The sequence below is a fragment of the Canis lupus genome, chromosome 15 (genome assembly GCF_003254725.2).
Source record: "Canis lupus dingo isolate Sandy chromosome 15, ASM325472v2, whole genome shotgun sequence".
NCBI lineage: Eukaryota > Metazoa > Chordata > Mammalia > Carnivora > Canidae > Canis > Canis lupus.
In genome coordinates this window covers 58,649,538-58,666,768 of record NC_064257.1, presented here as the reverse complement: position 1 = coordinate 58,666,768, position 17,231 = coordinate 58,649,538, and the positions used below count along the sequence as shown (strand labels likewise).

Here is a 17,231-nt window from a genome sequence, read left to right as displayed (position 1 = left end):
ATCCTCATCCACCTATCCCTCTCCAACAGTACATAGTCACGAGCCTGACTATGGAATGAGGGATGATTTTCCTGTTCCCTTCCATCCTTTTTTGCATAGAAATATAGATTTATTTTTACTTTAATTTTTTTTAGAGTCCTACAAAACCAAAACTAAAACCAAAAACAAACAAACAAAAAAATGTGGAGAAGTTACTAAGTTTACATGTACTTTTGAAATGATGAAAGGGCGGGTAGTCTTCTGAGGGTCTCTAAATTGACAATATCAGTCTTGCTTACTAATTAACAAACCCAAATATAATCTTCTCTTCACATTTCTCTGCAACAAATATAATTACCCAATATGTTTTCCATGTTTGGTCATCTGTGTCTGTCTGTATTACTGAAGAATGTGAAAAGACATTTTCTTTTTTTATTTTGGTAGGTATATGTTATTCAAATGAATTATTTAGGACTGCCCTTCTAGCGATTTCCCAAACTATTTGTGTTCTTTTTCAGCAAACTGAAGTATGTCTTGTTATTTTATATGTGAAATTATTACACTTATTTATCCTCAAAGCACTCATATTAACTCAAAGTTTCATACTTTTGTGTTGCAAAGGGGAATTTGTATTCCAAGATGTGCTGTATGATGTGCATTTAAATGATATATACATTTTAAGCATACTGAGTACACATCTTCTCATGAAGGGTCCCAGTGTTTCAGGTTAATCTTAAATCATATTTATAATTCTGTTATAGTTGAAATAAGTTTAGCATAGCTTTCTTCTTGATGCTTTATTGTCTTGGGATATATAAATCCTATCATCTGAAGTAGTAGAAATTATGTTTTTTCAACTACTGCCTCGGAACATGTTTTCTTTTATAATGTAATAACATTTCAAGATGATGCTTGTCACTTCTTTCACTGTTATTGGCTGACACTTGTTTCAGAACTCTCACATTATGGCTTCTAGGCTACTGAGTTGTACGTAAATCAGGGACATACAGTTTTGTCAGGACCTGTTGCCTAACTCTACTTAGGACTCCGTATTTTTCTTGACTATTTATGGGATTCATCTTGAAATGTTGTTTTACTGAAAATTATAAATGGCCATTAAAAATGTCTTTAAATGTCAATATTAAGAAAAAAAGATTTGAATAAAAGCAATAGCTAACCCACTGGTAGATGAGAAAAATTTTGAAAAGTAAATATCGTACTTATTTTGGTAGCTAATTATTGAAATATGTCTTATGCCCTCACTTGACGTTAGTAATCAATTCTTAACTAATAATTCTCTGGACTTCCTAATTGGTGATCTTATTTGTCAGAACATGTTTATTACATAATCAGAAATGTATGCAGAGGGAGTCTTTAACCTTCTAATTTTCCGCATTCTGTACCTATTCCTGCTTATGACTACAATCCCATCCTTATTATACCAGTGACCTAAAATCACATTAATGCACAAAGCAGTCCAGTGAAAATCGATCAGTCTTTTCCTCTGTGTACATGGAAGTATATATTGAAATGTTTGGAAACTTGCTGTTTTATCTCTGATTATTTAATACTCACACAATTTTTTATTCTCATATTATTTTGAACTGCCATAGAATCCGATTTTTATATATTCTAAAATTACATATATATATGTGTAAAGTTTTATATGTATATATATATATATTTATACACACACATATATATGAAATTCATCTGAAAAATGAATTTTGGTCCCATAGTATACCATCGTATTATCAATTGACTTTCACATTTAGATTGCCTTTTATTAAATAAATTAGAGCCTCATCTGTAGTTAGTACACAATCTTGAAGTTTACAGTTGTTTACGATATCCTTTATTAAAGTTACATTGACAATTATAGCAGAAAAATAAAGACAGTCCTAACAGGTTTGGAAGAATGATCAACTATTCAAAAAGCCATATTTCACACTGCTTTTCAGTATTATTACAAATGTGTTAGAATAGAGTATATTATATGCTTAAAATCCATTAAGAATTTGATAAACATTATTAGGAAATAATTTCCTTTAAAGAATAGTTCTAATATAAGGAGCACAAGTCAGTTATCCTCTACCAGTATTTCTCAGGGCAGTGTTTTAATGTGTGATTTGTTTATTCATTTATATTTAAGAACATCTCTGTAGAGTTCTCAGTGATAAAACAGTAACAGTTTTTGACAAAAAACTTAAATGATACTTGTTTTACAGAGAGCTTAAAAATTCTGTCAGCTTAGTCAAGTTTTTAATTTTCCAAAAATAATTTACAATGCTTATTACATTCAGAAGGATAATATCATTGTGGAAAGTTTGCATATGATTATGCTGTAGCATGCTCCTGAATATCTACTTTACTCTCACTCTGTCAATTCAAAGAATGTTTGTTCCTTCACCAAAAATATTCAGTTCTTTTTTAATGCAATTTTCCTTTTCTTCTCAAGTGGAAACTTTAGGCTCTTCTCATTCAGAAGGGATAAAAATAAAGTATATTTCCTTTTCATTGCTCATTATATGTTGGGAAACACAGAGGACTAAAAGTGGTTCCCAAATAGTCACATGGTATATTATTAACATCTATCTTTTGTTAAATATCTAATGGGTATCAGACACTGGGCTGAGCTTTTTAATTATATTACTTCATTTTAATCCTGAAACACACATTAGTAAGTAAGATTTAGTATTAAAACATGCCAGCATATTGAGAAATCACATCTAAAGTAAATAATTCAGACCGATATTTTAATTTTGTTCTATTTGTAAACGGGTAATATTTTATTTCACCAATTTACCAATTATACATTAAATATATTTAGCATTTTGTTATTAGCAATGCTTTTGACATTTTCATGGATTTGATATATATGAATTTTATTATTCATTATTTTTCTTTAATGGTATGGCGTTTCTAATATTTCCCCTACTGAAAATTTGTATAAATATTGCTCAGGGCTTTGTAACTTTAAGAAAAATCTGATAATGATAAATGTAGCATACTCATGTTCTAGGGAACAGATGTAAGAATTATGCCAGCTTGCTCAATAAATGCTTGTGATCTTTGACAAGTGACTTCACCCTCCAGAAGTAATTCCTCGTTTATGGTTAATATTAACGTAACATATCCCATGATATCAAAAGTCCTTTTACATATATGCAATTCTAAGGCTTATATTTCTTTTTTTTTCCTAAGGCTTATATTTCTATAGAGACATTAGACAATGCTATTACTACAATTACTTCTCCTTTAAAGCTCTATAATTCTCAATAGGTTCTACATGGCAAATATTAGGTCTCATACATTTGTGTATAAGGGAGAGGTAAGCTGCATAATTGTTCTCCCTGTGGTACATACATTCTTGTATATAGTGAACGATAAGTAGTATATTAAGACCATACTTAATCAAATTAAAGGTGTGTGTTTGGGACAATAAATGCCACAAAGGTACTATTGAGCTTGTAGTCTTTACATGTGAACACACACACACACGCGGAGAAATGCACATACATGCTATTTACTTTGATATAACCATGCATTCAGATTCTCTTTATTTCCTACATCACAAAATTGCCAATTGAGGGGACTGAAAATGATCTGCTACATATAGGGATGTGTATAGCTATAGATATATGTCATCTACATATATACATTCTATATATATTATCTCTATGTTTCCATATATAGTATGTCTCTACATATAACATCCCCATATATAAATACACATATATTTATTATACTTCACTATATATAATATTGAATTGGAATTAGAATGCTAACAAACTCCTAATTTGGATTGCTTGAGTGTTCAGAGATCTTTTTACCAGAATTATCTTATAGAGTTACTGATACTAGTTAACTTCCTCTGGGTTAAGTAACTTGTCAGGAACAGTTATTGGATAGGAACAGACCTTCAAATTTGTATTCCTGAAAACTGTGAGACCCATTACATTAACAAAGGAAACTCACAATAAAACTGAAAGACGGTAATTCATATGTATGAGACCTTTATGAGACTCTTTGTATAATTGTTGTGTGTCTTTCTGTTTAGGAAATAAAATATAGCCAGTGCAATACTAATGCCTGAAATGGAGACTGTTACCATTATATGGAATACAGAGTTGCTATATTTTTAATGAATTATAATATCATACCTAATGAATGTTAGGATTTTTGGTATTCAGTTCAGAAAGCTATTGCTGAGACAAATGATTGTAGGATTCATAAAAACTGTGATTTTTGTCTATTGTATTCAATAGTTATAATCCTTAGGAATTCAGTAGTTAAAATCCTAAACTTTTATTTATGTATTTATTTATTTCTAAACTTATTTTAGAAGTTTTCTTAAATAAAACTCATATCTAGAAAATGTCAACCAAAGGATTGTTTTGTTTATTTATTCATTTGTTTTTCACAAATGGTAATGCTGGATAAACCCCAGGCAAGTGGACTTATGGCAGACTTGTGATAATAATTATTGAAAAATAATTAAATGTTGTAAAAGCATGCGAAGGAGCAATAATTTGTTTTATATACAGACGTCTTTTATTATAATTCACTTTATGCTTCTTGGATAGTGTGGTTTTATTTTTATTTTTGTTTATTTATTTTTTTTTTTAGAAATTAAATGTTTATAGCAACCTGTGTTGAGCAAATCTATTGGCACCATTTCTCCAACAGCACTTGCTCACTTTCTGTCACATTTTGGTGATTCCTGCAATATGTCAAAAGCTCAGGTGATTTAGTATTTTTAGTAACAAACTATTTTTTAATTAAAATATGTACTTTTTTGGGACACCTGGGTAGCTCAGAAGTTGAGCGCCTGCCTTTGGTCCAGGGCATGATCCTGGAGTCCTGGGATCGAGTCCCACATACGGTTCCCTGCGTGGAGCCTGCTTCTCTCTCTGCCTACATCTCTGCCTCTCTCTCTGTGTGTGTCTCATAAATAAATAAAACCTTTATTAAAAAATGTACTTTTTTTCAGACATGCTATGTCACAGTAAATAGACTACGTATAGTGTAAACATAACTTTTTTATGAACTGGAAAATTAAAAAAAAAATTTTTAAAGAGTGATTTATTTATTTATGATAGACAGAGAGAGAGAGAGAGAGAGAGAGGAGCAGAGACACAGGAGCAGGGTCCATGCCAGGAACCCGACACGGGACTCCAGGATCACGCCCTGGGCCAATGGCAGGCGCCAAACCTCTGAGCCACCCAGGGATCCCCGGAAAATTAAAAAATTAACGTGACTCACTTTATTGTAGTACTTATTTGCTTTATTGTGGTTGGTCTGGAACCTAACCCACAATATCTCTGAGGTATGACTGCCATGTTATGACATAGCAATTGCATTATATCAAAAATTATATTTTCATTCTATTTATTATACTAAAATACACTTTTAAAATTCATTGGGGACAAATGTATTCTCATGAATGATTATCAGTTACCTTGTTGCAAAATATCAATGTCATATGTGCACCATCCATAGTGTATGATTGAGTAGCAACACTTTAATTACTTATATGGGCTTCTCACATATTTCAGTCAGTTTTCACTCTACATCTAATTTAATGATATAAGTGTAAATCAATTGTTGAAAAACAGATAAATTAAAAATGTAATTTCCAAGTTACTATGAACACATGGCCATGGTTTTCTGATTGCATTAGGTGACATCTGTGACATTTATAATTTTTTATTATAAAAAAATGGTCACGATTCTTTATGTGACTGGTATTTTTGTGATAATGTGAGTTTTGAAATAAAAATAATAATACATAGATGCAAATTCTTGAAGCCATATATACATGAGATAGAATTCCTTACTTTGACAAACTTTCAAAAATACAACAATTTCAGTTCTAATGTAAAACTCCATAGAAAAAATAAATTAATAAATATATATTCACTTTAGATAATCTAAATGATGGTCCTAAATACCTTACAAAGTAACTTTTAAGTAGTATAGATTTCAATATAAGTAATAACTTTTCTCAGGGAATTAAGATAATATTCGTTATCCATTCTTTTAAAAATTCATTTGACCAACTCGGTTCTATCTTAAATGATCTTGATGCCTGTCTTCATGCCACAGCAAACAGGAAGACAAACTTCTTTCACTACTAAATGATGCTATTATCAAAAACAAGAAGAGGTGTCAAAAAGTATGTGATCGTATTCTCATTTATGTCATGAGGGACTCAGTTTGTATTATGCGAAACACATCACCCTTCCCCCCATTTTGCATACATTTTGTAGTTTTCAAAAGGTTACCAATAAATCATCTTGTCCAATAGATCATTTATTTTGGTTTCAAGGTGATTAATTTTGCCACTCATTTTGCTCACCAGGAGGCAATACTAACTAAAAGAAACGGAGGCATAATCCCTTTGTCGATGCTGGTAAACAACCCGGAACACTTGGATCTAATCTTTTAAAATACATATTTTTAAAAAAAAATAATAATGCTGCATGTAATACCACATTAATATTGTTCAGGCTTTTCTTTACATAGCTTAATATTTTATATACCTGTATGCTAAATCTCAATATTGATCTTCCCTTCAGTCACCAATACAAAATATCTTCATTATCTAGATTTTCTCAGAGTCAAACATTTCCGAAGCTTTTTAAAAAATTCCACAGCCTGAAACAGTTGAATGTCATATTTCAAGGAAAATGAAGTAACATTAACCAAAATGTGTTGATGGCTTCATTCATTTAGCTTGATGAAATCACCTCACTTAGTTGCAGACATGGTTACCTTTGTGGAAGAGTAGTTCTTGAAATTGTTATGAACATTACATGGTTTTTTTGTGGCCTCAGTCCCTGTTTTATCTGCAAATGAAAAACTATATGTTTCCTTCTTTGTCTCCTCACTTTCTTTAAACAAGAAATTTGACTCTATTAAAAAGACTATATTTACTTAGGGTTTTAAAATATATTTCTGGGGACACCTGGGTGGCTCAGCGGTTGAGCACCTGCCTTTGGCTCGGGGTATGATCCTGCGGTCCTGGAATCAAGTCTCACATCAAGCTCCCTGTAGGGAGCCTGCTTCTTCCTCAGCTTGTGTGTCTGCCTCTCTCTCTCTCTGTCTTGCATGAATAAATAAATAGAATTGTAAAAATAAATAAATAAATAAATAAATAAATAAATAAATAAATAAATAAAATATTTCTTCTTTCTTACCATTGTAATAATATATATTTGTAATTATTTGATTTTTTTAATGATAAAGTTAGAAATGTTATATAAAAATGAGTTATTTTGTGATGTTATACTCAGTGACTTTTATGAGGTGAAATAGACATACATTTCTTTGTCTAAAAATGATAGATTAGTTAATTTGGAATTTTGCCTATTAAGGGCCAAATAACATTCCTTTTAAATAATTATAAGATGCATTTTATAGTTTTAATTTGTTATATGGCTAACATTTTTTTTCAATTACTTAGATAATTGCATCTAAATGTTTTTCATTGGAAAATGCATGCCATCCTACTAAGAGTAATATTGTTGCTTAAATTCTTGGTGCGTGGAATCCTTATCCTTTAGACACTGGAAAACTTTGGTCACATATGCATTGCGGTACTGCAGAATTTATACATAGTCCTTTAGTGATGCTTATCTTTGTGTCATTAAACATTTTCATTGTATTGGATCAAGGATTTCTTTTTCCTTGTTACTCATCTTTCAAGAAAGAGTTATCTTGATTCAGAGAAACTAAAATCACAAGAACCACATTCTGCAAACCACTGATTTGTATAATACTTTATAAGATGTAGCACAGTGTTTAGACTCAGCATAGTTAGGAGCAGTTAACTTATCACCCACTCTTAAACTTTTTTCACCTGTTAAATAAATATACCACAAAGTGCTGTTTTAAGGATTAAATAAGTTATAGTATGACTCTTGTGTGTGGAATGAAAATCTTTTGGTTTATGTGAGTTCTTATTTCAGTGCTTTCAAATGTCTGTAATTATTTTGTAATACATCTGTGCTAGAAACATATCTATGAAAAAAAGCTTTAATTTCATAAAATGTTAAGAGGTCAGGACATGTTGACTTTATTTTGCCTTGTTATTTTACATTATTCCAAATTATAACCCATGTATTTTCCACATTTGAAGAAATCTGACCTACTGATGTTAAATAGCCTTTACGTATTCTCTCATATTTATTCTTAGACTAGCATTATTCTTATCTTGTTTGTACCATGACGCATAAAACTCCATAGAAGAAAAAAAATAGTACAATGCAGTGGATACTACTAGAACATACAGAAGATCCATTCTTTATTTTTGGGGAAGTAATGTGTTATTATCTGAGAGTATTAACTTGATGTAATGGTTTATATTTAAATTTATGAAGAAATTTATGAGAAACTTAAAAAAAGAAAACCAAACCAAATTTAACTTATTGAATATAAGTTAACCACGGCTACAGTTAGAAAGTACTACTTTCTGTCAGAAATCTTCTAGTAATGTTAACCTGCCTGAAATTCAGAAAGGGAGAAGATAGGATAAATTCAGCTGCATCAGAAAATAAAGCTTAGTTCAACAAATGTTTATTAGTTCAAATATTAGAACAAATGTTTATTAGTTCAAATATTAGAAATGAGGTTAGTTAGGAATGAGGGAAATTAAGATTAAGAATAAAGTTTCCACCTCAAGGATGCAAGGAATACTGGCTTCGAGGTGGAGAGATGGGAACTAGAGCAAATAAATGCAGTTGCAAAAAAAAAAAAAAAAAAAAAGTGATATATACTGATGAAGCTTTGGAATATGGATGAGGTCTGGAGCCAACAACCAAGAAAGAATTCTTGAGACGTCTTTGGTGCAAAATGGTGGTTTTATTAAAGCATAGGGATAGGACCCACCTGGCAGGAAGAGCTGCTGCTCAGGGGCTGTGAGGGGTGGCTGATTATATATGTGGGAGTTGGGGGAGGTAAGGAAAAGGGAGGTTTCAAAAGGGTTTTCATATGCTAAGGAGGACCTACAGGATACTGGAGGCCTTGCCATTGTCACGTTAAAGATGGTTTTTCCCACTAGCAAGGCATTAACATTAAGACAATTGGAAACTTTCTGGAGAATGTCACACATATCCTACTCTGGGTAGAGGGGGGGGATGTCCTTTGTGGGGTATCAGCCTGTGCTTTGTCCTCAGTAGCCCTCTGTTCCCCATCATACACTTTGGTAAAGAAAGGTATAGAATGCTACACATAGAGGTATAGTGAAGTATGGGGAGGAGTTCTAGAAATGGACATTTGGAAAAGGCTGGCTATTCTTTCTACAGAGAAACAAGATCTTGTCTAGAAGAATGAGGATGAAAAGGAGAGATGAGGAATTAGGGAGCGTATTCTAGGTCATGAGTCATTAGTGAGTTATAAATGTTGAACTATCAATATTAGGTTGATGAGACTTACAGGGAGAAATCAGAGTGCAGTGGAGAATTGACGCAAAGAATCATTTATAACTAGGAAAATGCCACTGGCAAATTTTTTCGGCAGAAATAATGCTAATGTGAAGACATGGCCCAAGCTAGATGGAAGACTCATGCCAATGAAAACGTACAGTATTGAGCCGTGTGCTTGGCTGGCTCCCGGGGAACCAGAATCAAGCCCCATGTGAGGCGCCCTGCTCAATGGGGAGTCTGCTTCTCCCTCTCCCTCTCCTGCTGCCCCAACATTGCCTCCATGCTCCCCCTTTCTCTCAAATAAACAAAATCTTAAAAAAAAAAGGTACAACATTGAAAAAGATTGGGTACAAGCTAAGCAGCTTTCCAATTTGAGAAGCCACAGATTTTTCCTTCTGTCCTCTGAAATCGTTCCATTCTCCCCTTGCAACAAACAGAACAAGAACTAAGAACTGCACAGTGATCATGAATTCAGTTCTGTCTGCTGGTTTAGCATTCAGGCTCGAGAAAGAGAGTGAATGTCAGTCCTGGGCTGACCACTAAACAGCTGTGCGACTCGCGGCAAATGTTTGGCCTCCATCTACTAATAACGTCCTCATCGGCAACATGTGGGTAATAACAGCACTTTTTGGTAGGTTTGTCTTGAGGGTTAAACAAGTTGTTAAATGCAGAGCACTTAGTCAAGAGCTGTATAGGATCTGAAATTTTAGTGTCTTCACAAACTAATAAACAAGCCTCACAGTTTCCTGGGTGCAGCCAGAAGATATGAGGCTCCTGGGTCAGAGACAGAGACCAGCTTATTATTACTCAGAGTCATAGCAGGAGCCAGGGTGTAGCATCTGTGTTAATTCCTACAGGGCTATGGGAAGAGGGCGCCTGGGGGTGTCCGCAAGTGGAGCAGTTCGCAGTACAGGAGGGAACCACTGCCCTCTCCCCCACCCAGCTCAGAAAACCCTGATGTGTTATAACGGGCAAGAAGCACACCTGACAGTTGTCCCTTGAAAAAGACAGTTTATTACCTTTGGCAGTAAACATACTTGCCCCTTGCTTTAGAGGGAGACCCTCTATCTATCTTCTAAGAGTATTCACTGTACAAAATCCCTGAAAAGAAAATCTGGAATAAAAAGCAAAACAGAACAAACAAACAAACAAACAAACAAACAAAAACCCACTGTCTCTTCTTACAAGACAGGCAGAAATGGAAGAGACACAGGGAAAATTAGAATTGGTTAAGAAGTTAGAATAGTAGCAGCTAGAAAAACCCACTCAATAAACATTTATAATTACTACTGCCACTGCCACCACCATCATCCTTGTTCCGAGAGTGGCTTTTTTTCCCCTTGGTTCTCTTCTGGGGTGCAAGGGAATGTAGACTAGAGCAAGCACAGGATTTTCTCGTTTACAGCCTCTCTGCTGATGTTTCGTGGAAGGGTGCACGTTTCTGAACTTGCTTCTAGGGTAAAAGAACTAACTAAATCAGCATATAGCAGATAGATGCACAGAGAAAAACAGTGATATTTCTTCTCTTTTGTATGTTAATACGTGGCCATTTAGAAAGTCAAACACAGTCCGAGAGATAAAAATAATTACAGTAACTCACAGTTGTGTAAATAATAAGAGCCAGCCAGGTCCAAATGGTAAGATTTGTTTTTTGTTTTTTTGTTTTTTTGTTTTTGATGGATAATACATTAAATGTTAACTAATTAAATTTAAAATAATTAATAATAATAATAATAATAATAATAATAATAATAATAAAAGTGCCAGGCTCTGTGTAAGGTGCTTCACTTGTTTTATCTTGACTACATATATGTGTTTAATATTTATGAGTACTTTTCAGGTCTTCTGCTAATTGCTTTCCACGTATTATTTTATGTAACCCTCAGAAGAATTTTGTATACTCACAGGAGAGTAAATTTTGCTGTCAATCCATCCATCTAAAAATGACTATCATTACTATTTTGGTGTATGTGAATTCAAACATTTTTTATATATGCAAATACCTCTGCCGAGGCGGAGGGAAAAATCAACTCACAAACAACTCAGTATTCTTTTGGAAGTATTAGTGGCAGCCTTGCTCCTCAAAAGTTTGCAAATGCTTTGTGATGGATACTATGAATTGGTTCGCTCCACAACCATTTCAGACACCAATTAGCATGCTTTCTTTTTATAGACTTTTTACAGAATCTAGTAAATTAAAAGCTACATTTCGCAGATTTCCTTGCATTTCGCCTTCTGGATGTGTTTTAGGTTTTTCCCATCAGATTCATACATGCATGGCCTTTTATGAAATTCTTTTTGTAAAACAAGCCCAGTTTGGGGGAAAGAACTTTTCCTTTCACAGGCAATGGCTAAGGCAGTGTAGTTCTGAAGCCAGCAACTAGGGTGACAGCTTACTTATGTATTAGTCCTGGTGATTGGAGAGGTTAGTGAGCCTTTTGCTGTTATAGGTCTGTGGTGGGGTTTTAGAAGTTGTTTCTAAGAGCTCAATACATAGCCCTTTCCTTCAGTTCTGTGAGCTATTTTCTATATCTTTTAATATATCTCTTTTGCTTAAATAGGGCCGAGGCTTTTGTCTGTAATAATGAGCCTTGATCACTACACAGATTAGGAACCTGGTGTGGACGAAATAAGTAACCAAGGAAGCAAACCGATCTGCAAGGCTGAGGCAGGCAGTGACGACCAGGAGGTATAGGTCGTTAAGCTCAAAATGTAGAGCAAACATGCATTGTTCAGGCACATGTGAAAACCAGGTGGTCCCATCTAGCTTCAAGAGTAACAGGAGGGACTTCTTAAGTCAGATGTAATGATCGTTCATACAGTCGCTTATTCAAACCATTCAAACTTTGGTGTTGAGCATCAACTGTGTGCCAAACACAGTTCTGGGCATTGGAGATACAGGAGTGGGCAAAACAGGAGAAAGGATTTGCCTTTCCGGATCTTACATTGTGGTTCTTAGGAAATCTGCCCATACCACAGAATGCTTGCTTGTTTTCAAAGAACAGCTAAAATCTCATGAAAAGCACCGATGACTTTTCTTCTCTGCTCCTCTTCTTTCTCTGCCTCAGCACCTAAAATTTAGAATAAGGCACCAGTACTATAGGGGATGGAGGCAGGAAGGGAAATTGAAACTGACAGATTAGAATCAACTTAATGAAGGACAAAGTCCCTCTCTGAGAAGTTTAGCTGCTGCTACCTCTAAGGTACCCCTGCAGACCCTCAGACCTTAGAAGGAAATGATTTCTGATTCAGCAAATATGTGTTTTTCAATCTTGCCCCCAAATCTCTTCCTATGAATTCAAAATCATGGGGACTAAGTGATAATTTTCATGATGTAATTCCCATGAATCCTAAGAAAGAACTCCATGCCGGTTTTTGGCCCTGTTTGGTCTCCATCAACATTTTGTTTTCTCAGGGAAATGAAGCAGGAATGCTTTCGTAGGCTGACTTAGAGCACACAGCTATCGGGCTTATGGTTTACCTACAGAGATCCCGTTACTTGTCTTGGTTTCTATGTGATAATCTTTCTGCTTTATTATGTACATTTCTATCCTCTCACAGGCATAATAGAATCTTATTTACCCCTGTATAATTTTTAATAAATAGTGTTTTAAGTTTCCCCTTGAAAAATCTTGATATAGAGGATGCTATATACAAAATATGTATATATACACACATATATAATCATATAAATATATAATATATAAACAATATATAATGTTAATATAGAATGTTAAGAACATCCAGCATTATAAATAATATGATTTATACGGTATATCATGTGATACATATTGTATTATTTGAAATAATTAATGCAATCATAATATTCAGGTGATCACATATGTGACTTATTTTATGGTATTTTGTTGCTGTTGTGTTTGTGTATAGGCTTGAAAGGAGAGCTGATATATATCACTCTTTTACTATGTGTCACACATCTAGGTGTTTTATTTCTTCAGCTCATTATATCTATAAGAAAGCTCTGAGAAGTAGGCATCATTTTATGTGTCTGGAAAATGAATCTTGAAGGAAAAGTAACTCACTGAATATTATAGAGCCAATAAATGCTTAATTTAAAATAAACTGACTGCTTTTCCCTGGGATTGTCATTTTCACAGTTATCTCTAAGCATCCTGTTGCATGTGTAATATAATACAGTGAAATTTTCTATTTTTGGAAAAATCTGTATATGGGAATAAGGTCATTGTTTGCAAATGCATAGTAACCAATATAAACTACATTGTTGCAAGATGGAAAGTCCCGTCCCCTTAAAAACTGAATAAATAGATTAATTATTTAAGTGTTGGAGGCCAAATAAAACACTCATATTTCATAGCCAATAAAAGAAGTGCACAGGTTGAACAAATTAAATGGGAGACAAACTTAAACCTTTGCCCCAAATAAAGAATTTAATTGTCCTATGATTTAAACAAATGAAAGATTAATTTTATTTACTTCAATACAAATCATAAAATAAATGAAATTAAAACACTACATTACTTCCTAGGAGGGGCCTGATAAGGCAGTAATCACTTACTTGGTTCAGTCAACAAAGGGCACGTGATAAACATGTGATGAAAAAGCATGATTTTTTAATTGAAACTTTTTTTGTTCTTTGTGTGTTTGTTGTTGTTGTTGTTATTTTTACTGTTGTTGTTGAACGGGAAGTAACTTCATTCTCTTGTCTCCTGCCCTGTTAAAATGAGTCAAATCATAATGCCGAGTGATGAGGTCACACTAGCTAGCTGGAAACCCGACTTTGCCATTCCCTAGCCATATAACTGTAGGCATATTTGCTAATTAGTTTGAGCCTTATTTTTCTCTTCCTTAAGGGAGGACAATCGAGAGCACTCATCTAATTGGGTGGGCGTGAGGGTTAACTATGATTACACATAGAAGGTTTGGAACAGTTTCAGCACATAGTTAATGCCTTATAACTGTTAACTACTATTATACATTACTGAGTGATTTCATATACGAAGTAAGATTTGGGGAAATTGTTCATTACCTGTATTTTGAATTATATAGGATAGGAGTAGAAAATATCTGTAATAAGGAAAATGAGTCCTTTGAACATTCCTATCATTCACAGCAGTAAACTTAATCATCTATTTTTCTAAATATTGGATTTAATTTTGATGAAACAGATTTTTTCCAGCAACTTAAATCATTAGTTTTATCTATACTGTGAGTTTATCCATAGGATTTCTGTTCCATGATTCTTGTTAATAAGGAGATGCATGCTCAGTATTATTTATTTAAATGGAAAAAAAGTATAAATCATATATTTTTTCATTTTCTCTATAAATTTTCTGATTTGTAATTTGGGGATTTTTTAAAATAAGTTTCTCTTTGAGGGGCAAATAGAATAATGAATGTTAATAATACATGAAAAATACTTAGCGCGTTACCTGGAATCTCATAGGTATTCAATTAATGTTAATTAAATCTAAATCAGATTGCAGTTTATGAATATAGATAGATATCTGTATATGTACAAGTATAGATTTCATATTATATGTAATATATATATATGTATAAAATTCACAATAATTTCAATAAGCTGGTATAAAATAAAATACATTTAAAGTAAATTTGTGAGGCAGCCCGGGTGGCTCAGCAGTTTAGCGCTGCCTTCGGCCCAGGGTGTGATCCTGGAGACCCAGGATCGAGTTCCGCATCGGGATCCCTGCATGGAGCCTGCTTCTCCCTCTTCCTATGTCTCTGCCTCTCTCTCCCTGTGTCTCTCATGAATAAATAAATAAATCTTTTTTAAAAATTAAAAAAATAAATTTGTGTATTCCTATACATATAACCTTTATATGTATAGGTATAAAATTAAATCACTGTCTACCTTTGGAGAAGCTACTAAGTATTATAACACACACATTCACACACAAACACAACCAGTTTTTTTATGGTTAAAATCAGGACTTGGATAGTTTTTGTATCTCTGTTGAAACACTGGAGGTGTTATTCAGAAAGTATTTGTGAATAAATGATGAATGAACTAGAAGTCCTATTCAGTTACAAAATGTCAGTATACTTTTATATGAGAACATTTCATGGAATCCATGATGAATTATTTAGAATATTTTCTATTAGAAATGTGATACATTATTTTTTCTAAAAATTAATTAGTTTCACCAGTGTTCTTTGTCAAACAGTAGCAGATACATTACCTTCTTGGTTATCTTTTCCAGTGTATAATCTAGACAAATGACATGGCATAGTTTATTATTAGCTTTTTATATTTATTGCCATACATAAAATTTTCATTTAATTTCAAGAGTTGAGGTTTGCAAATGTGTTAGCACACATTTTCATCTTGCTTCTAAAAAAAATGAATTGGTATCTGTGTCATATGTTTAGCTAAATTTTTAATGAGTAATGTATAAATTGTGATCAGTGGAAACTTTTTATTTTATAAGATTTTGGGATGATGTGTATTACCAAAATTTAATTGTCCCCTGTTGAAGGAAAATATGTGTCTGATCATTTAAAAATTCTAAATTTCAGATGCAGAGAGAAAAAGCTTGCTTTGTGGCTGACTCACAAAGTCAAATTTGCAGGCCAAAAATAATTTGTGATGACAGTAAAGGGCTACAGAGCCAATAATAGGAAATTATCTAGTGTTTGATTATGATAGAGGTTTTTACATTTCAGTGGATTCATTACTGCAGCAAGGCAAAAAATAACACATGAACAAGTTAGGCTTTTAACATATTATTTACTTATTTTCATGTTTCATTATTAAAGAGATTATTCAGTATGGAATTGATAGAGATAGTGAAAAAGACAGCTCTATCTACACTGAAATAAAAAAAAAAAAGGAAATATGTAACTCCCTCAATATGAAGTATTAACACTGGAGCCCCTGGAGAACAGGAACTGGGTCTGAGTTTATTTAGAATGTTTTCTCAAGTTTTCTAGAACTTAAGAAGGAACACTGAGTTAGCAGATGGCATTGATCTATGTATTTTTTTTTTAATTTTTTATTTAAAGAAATGTAAAACTATCAGACACAAAAGGGGAGTATTAGGCAGATGGGTAACAAAAAATATGGTAATCAATAGTGAAGTGAGGAATAATCTAGATTGCATTTATGTTTTCCATTATGTACTGAAATATATCAGCAAGGGCATCTTACAATTATTGAAGAATTAACTTTACCCTGTATGCCGCAAAATAAGAAAACAATTATCCAGAAATGAAATGATTATCAAATTACGGTCACCAGTTAGTACAGTGTTAAGTGTCAGTGGGATTCTTGGAAATTAATGGAAAACAATATTCTAACCATGAAAACCTGCAAAATTTGGCTCAACCTGTACCAATTTGCACTTGCTTACTACATGTTTCAAATGGGCCCCACTCTAAAATTTGTGTACCAAGGGTACAAATAAAACATTCCAGCCACCTAACCCCACATCTTGATTAGTGCTCTTCTTCCCTTTTACATATTTGCATGCCCTTTTTTTAATTCCTCCACCTCTTGGAAAATTTTTAAAAACAAAAATATGGCCTGAGAAGTGCCCTTGCAGATCCAGGAAGCAGGCTCAGGGTCACTGTCAGGGAATTCTGGGGTCCAGTCACCCTGAGAAAGGCCTGAAAGAGAGCAAAGTCCAGACTTGGACAGAGCCCCAAGAACTGCTTGCCTTGCAAGAAACAACCCAAGGAGGCCCAGAGGGTCTACAGCAAGTTGCTCAAGACAGGAAGCCCCTGCCTACGCCCAGTCAGTGTTGCTTCAAAGGTGCAATGAACCGGAAAATACCACTTAGAAAGGGTATAGTGAGTAGGAAAAGCTGCATTAGGGGAAGCTTG

At 33.5% G+C, this 17,231-nt stretch overlaps 1 protein-coding gene across 4 annotated transcripts in view; it reads left to right on the top strand.

Moving 5' to 3' along the window:
• FSTL5 (follistatin like 5) overlaps window positions 1–17,231 on the top strand; it is a 684,718-nt gene that overhangs the window by 124,496 nt on the left and 542,991 nt on the right. The window lies entirely within an intron of this gene.